Below are 5,854 nucleotides of genomic sequence, written 5' to 3'. Positions count from 1 at the left end.
GAGGCCCATTCTTCCCCAGGACAAACATAATGAACTATCAGGAAAGCATTTTTATTGCCCAGAACTCATGACTGGCACCAAATGGAAGATTTGGAGGGATGGTCCATTCTGGTTCCAATGCCCTAGCTGGCAAGGCACTGTGCTATGTCCAGCATGTCACCTCCCTGGAGAAGTGTGGCTCCCTCAAGGAAGGAAGTGGGCAAACACTGTATGGTAAAGATATAGGCATGAATGCCTCTTAAGCCACATGAACTATACCCTAAATTCCTGAAGACCCAAAATAAATTACATTCATCTTTATAAGTAAACTTTCCAAGTATTTTTTTCTTACAAGATTAGTGCTTAGATTGATGAAATTTTATTTAATTTTGTTCTCATTTAAAAGGACTTCTTGGAAGGTAAAGAATTTTTTTGGTAGTATAAATAATCACCTTAAGGACTTTGTGTTTTCCAACTTTAGAACTGACTGCAATCGTTTTTGTTAAAGTGAAAAAACACTTTGTCAGTTTCTGTCTCTGTCTCTATAGAGATCTGACTCAAATGCACAGAACGACAAGATAATATATATTTTATATAAACATTCCCCTCAGAAACCTCAAACTCATTGCCATTGAATCAAAACTGGCTCATAGCTGACATACCAATAGGCATTCAGGTATTATAAACTGTGTGGAGGAGATTGCCCATGTTTTTGCTGCAGAGCCACTGGTGGATCTGGATTTGAACTTCACATCTTTGGCTTAGAAGCAAATTCCCTACACCCTAGGGCATCAGGTATCTCTGTTTTTATGCAGATTGTACAACCTTGCTCACTAAAACTGAAGTGGCTCTAAAGCAGTCTTTAATATGGATTGAAACGCAACATCAAGAAGACAAAAGATTTCACTCAGCATAATGTCCTCCAGGCTGCCCCCTGTCATGTAATGCTTTATGAGTTCATTGTATCTCAATGTTGCATAATATTCCATTATGTGAGTGTACCGTAGTTTTTCTATCCATTTGTTTGTTGCTGGGTATTTGGATTGCTTCCATCTCTTTACTAAGATGAATAATGCAGCAATAAATGCAGCAACGGGTGCGCATACATCTGTTTGAGCCACGGGTCTGCAGTCTTTATGGCACAGTCCCACTAATGGAATTGCTGGTCAAATGGTATGTCTATTTCCAACTTTTTGAGAAAGCGCCAGACAGCCTTCCATAGTGGTTGTACATTTTATACTCCCACCAGCAATGAATAAGAGCTCCTATTTCTCCACAACCTCACCAGCCTTTGTCACAAAAGGACAAATATTGTATAATACTGCTGTTATAAAATAGGACAGACAGGGGTGAGGGTTTGGCGGAGAATGGGGAGTGGATAGATAATGAACACTGCAATAGAAGAGATGAGAAAACCCTATTTGAAAGGAATATATGATTAGGCATTATACATATGACAACAATCTGGAACAAGGGTTGTATTGCTGGGAGAGGGCTGAAGGAGGGGGCACGAAAATGTACAACAAAAGAAAAAAAATTGAAAAAACCCATGAGCAACAAAGATTTTCACCACAGGGTAATTGGCAGCACCATGATAGATGGAGAAGAGATTAATTATCTCACATACTTTGGGCATGTAACCAGGAGGGACCAGTCCTTAGAGAAGGACGTCATGCTTGGAAGGATGGAGTGACAGTGCAGGAGAGGAAGACCCTGGAGGAGATGGACTGACACAGTAACTGAGGTAAGGGGAGAGGTGTGACAAAGTCTGTGAGATTGGCTCAGGACAGGATCGGGTTCAGAACTATTATGCATAGGATCTCTGTGAGCCCCAAGGGACTCCACAGCACATAACAACAACAACAAACAATGATGAATTTCTAAGTGCATTTAGATAATAATCATTTTGTTCCAATACTTATTAATAAACTCTTTTGGCACACTCTTAGGTATTATATTGTACTCTAAATAATATATTGGATGAAGTTTAATAATGCACATGACTAAACTGAACCCATATAATTTCTCTTTCCCTCCCTTCAACAAATTACCCCACAATAACCTACAGGACCTGGCTATCCTAGATCCTGGGGCAGGAAAGGCCAGGACACCTTTGTTGAAGTTGTACTTTCTGACACCCACACTCATGTCAAACTTTTGAGAAGAAACAACATTTTGATTAGATGTGACAAATGAAAATTAACATTAAATCTCAAGAATTCACTCTTCATGATTCCAGTTGCAAGAGCTCCTGTCAAAATATAGCAACAATAGAGAGACAGATCGCTTAAATCTTCATGAATCTATATCTAATGTTTCATCCTGTATTTGGGTCAAATCTTAGATCTTCAGGAGGTTTTCTTTCCCAAAACCTCTCTTCCAGGCATGTACACACACACACACACACACACACACACACACACACACTCCTTCTTGTTGTTGTTGTTGTTGTTGTTATTAAGTGTTGTCGAGTCGTAGGCGACTCATAGCAACCCTATGAACAAAAGTCCTGAACACCTGTATAACTTTTGTCCTTTCTCCAAGTTCATAGGGTTTCCAGAGGCAAGCTATTTGGGAGGTGGATGCCACTCGTGCTTCCAAGCTTGTTTTAATCAGGGAGTTCCACCAAACACTGTCCACTATAGGTAACCATTCTTGCATTTGACTCAGCAGTGTCACAGTGTTCGGCTTTACAGCAACCACTGTACGAGTTACCTCTGTGCAGCAAGTGGACAGACCAGGGTTACACAACCTAGAAGAATGTTTCACCAAAAACAATAAAGGCAGGCCTGAGGGCCGTGGAGTAGAGTCACCCACCTTTGACTTGGGAGCATGATTTTCTGTCCACTAGGCCAACTGCTCTCCACCCCACCCTTACTTATATTTACTCTAAGGGTCAGGGCCACCCACCCACCTTTGAAGGGCAACAAGAACAATAACACACAACAAAAAAGACCTTAGAAACTTCCTTTGCCTGATGGTCACCTACAGGAGCGACCATGGAGACACCAGCCATCCCACCAGGTTAGCGGGCTGATTTCCAGAGACTCTCACGCATTCATTACACACACGTTTTCACTTCCTTGCTTTAGCTGATCAAATTGCTGTTTTGTAACCTCTTCTTCAATATATGTGAACTATTGTGCTTGTTTGCTGTCTGATCTGAACCTCCACTACTTGCTTGAAAACAGCCATAGCTCTTCTTCTCTCCTGTTTTGTTGTTCTTAGGTGCTGTCAAATCAAGTACAACTCATGGTGACCTTATTACCAACAAATGTCACTCCTGTCCTATCCTGTGCCATCCTCATCATTGCTGATAGACATGAGCCCTTTACTTCAGTCACCATGTCAACCCATATCATTGGGCATCTTCCTTTCTTTTGCTGATCCTCCACTTTCCCAAGCATGTGATTCCTTTCCCAGGAATAGCATCTCCAAGCAACAAGACAAAGTATAAAAGATGAAGCTTCGCCAGCCTTGCTCTCTCTAGTCACCTTTTCCAAGACATACCTGTTCATTCTTTTGGCAGTCCATGGGATACTCAGTACTTTTCTCCAATACCACAGCTCAAAGGAATCAATTCTTCTGTCACCTCTCAGAGTCTACCTGAAATAAATAATGTCATGCTTGAGGAACTTCTTGATTAGATGCTTATGTTCTTAGGATCAAATACCTTAAATCATGCCCCAGCCAGGGAGATCCTGGGGCCAAGGGTGAGGTAGAGAATGGATGGTGGTTGTCCAACTGGTCAACTTTATAATTCTCTGCAATCAGGAGATTGCCTTCTTTAAAGGAGCACACCAAATAGATCATCAGCACACAACAAGACCTCAAGGTGTCTCAAAGATCACTGACATTTTGAACTGGGAAAATCTTTGTTTTGGGAGGCTTTCCTGTGTACAATAAAATGTTAGCAGATCCCTGGACCCTATCCATTACATGCCAATAGCATTACCATTACTGTGACAGACAAAATACATCCCCAGACCTTGTCAAATGCTCCCTGGGGGACAAAAATATCTCTGATTGAGAAGCACTGATGCACATGAATAATATTATGTAAGTCTTGGGTTTCACTATCCTAAGAGAAATTGCTACAACAGCCTTAGCATTGCACGCATGGTAGTATGCAGCTTCCAGAACACAAGGACCAAATATACAAAAGCCGAAAATAGAGTCATCACTATAATTTGAGCTCCCCCAGTCTTGCTTCTTTAAACTCTAGTCCTACTTCCTCTAGTCAAGAACATCAGCAACTTTTTCAGTTCCCTTTTCTTCTCACAACACTGAGATCCAAGCACTGTACTTTACAAATTGTTTTCATTTCCTTTTGCCTAAATAAGGACCAAGTAGCCAAGTTTACTGATAACTACCAGTTGCAGAGTCAGTATTTGTGAAACCTCTCAAAGTGTCTTTTATCTCTGTCATAATGAGCAGATCAGCAGCCTGGAGAGGAAATAAACAAAGACAAGGAAAGTTGATTTTTTTAAATCCAGGAAAACATCCTTCTCTACTGTGGTCTCTTAGTATCATCATTTATTCTCTGTTGTGATCCTAGAATTATTTTTCATGAGTTATTATTGCCAATTATCCTCAGGAAGAGATAGGTTGGTTTGGGTTTTTTGGTTGGGTCCCTCCCTCCTCCTTTATTTCTACATAAAAAGCTTGAAGACAGTAAGCTCCTATCAGCCTTTGTGCTTTCAACTGCATTTTCTATCTCTTTCCAAGATGCTGGTTGGCAACTGTGTACTGTCTTCCCTGGGGCATCTTTTCACAATAAACAGTCTAAAACTACCTAACAGAATCTCTTGTTTTGTTTTTCTGGTGAGTCACACAGCTTATTAAAAGCATATCAAGGCCAGTGCAAGCTTGGATGTCTTCCTTGCTGGTACCTGACTAAATAGAGACAGGAAGTCTTATAAATTACACTAAGGCTTACCCCTCCTTTAATGTTAATGTGCCTTTGGCCATAGCCCTTACAGTTCAACCATCTATATGAAGTGTGCTAATTATCCTGAAACAATTAAAGAAATTAAAATTTGGATACAATAGGATTGGTAATTGGGTACTTCACAGAGTAATTAGGGAAAAAATAGTTTTACATGATAAGCTATAGAACTGGGCAATGTTCGAATAGTAAAAGACTTTGGGGGTTATGTGGAATAACTCCTTTATTTTACAAATGCAGTTTCTGAGAACTGTGGAAGTTTGGTAACCTACCTTAGGTCAACAGCTACCTAGAGACAGAATAGACATGTCCCCAAATAGATGATGCCCTTTTCCATTAGGCCATTGAGTGATGTTATTTTATTCATAAATGAGTATGTGTGTAAATTAAGCCATATCCTTTTCGGGTGTGACACTGGATGTCGCACACAACTCCTAGAAAGATGTTTGCAGTGCAGAAGTGTGTGAAAAGAGCATGTGATGCTCGGCTGTAAGCACTGATTTCTTAGAACATAGAACTCTTGAGTTTTCAAAACCTTTTGAAAGTAGATCATCAGAAATGTCTTCCTTTTTTTCTATAATTATATTTTATTAATTTTCATAAACATTTACAGATATTTTGGGTTTCCATTATTCATTGTTGCCAGAAATGTCTTCTGAAGCGCTTCAGGAAGGGTTCAAACTGACAATTTGTCAGCTAATCGTGAAGCACTTACCATTTGACCATCCACAGACCTAGAGAAGCTCATGCACTCAGTTCACTGCTCTTAAGTCTATTCCGATGTGTTAGTGACACCACAAGACAGACTAGAACTTCTCATTAACTTCAACTATTATTAGTAGATTTGTTTGCTGATTTACCAGCATCATTATCACAATTAATAAGCTAATAATACTAAAATAGGAAATAATAAATCTGTTTCGACTT

This window comes from Elephantulus edwardii, unplaced genomic scaffold (assembly GCF_000299155.1).
Source record: "Elephantulus edwardii isolate Elephantulus edwardi_28Jun2011 unplaced genomic scaffold, EleEdw1.0 scaffold00004, whole genome shotgun sequence".
Classification (NCBI taxonomy): domain Eukaryota; kingdom Metazoa; phylum Chordata; class Mammalia; order Macroscelidea; family Macroscelididae; genus Elephantulus; species Elephantulus edwardii.
Note: the sequence above shows the minus strand (reverse complement) of the source record.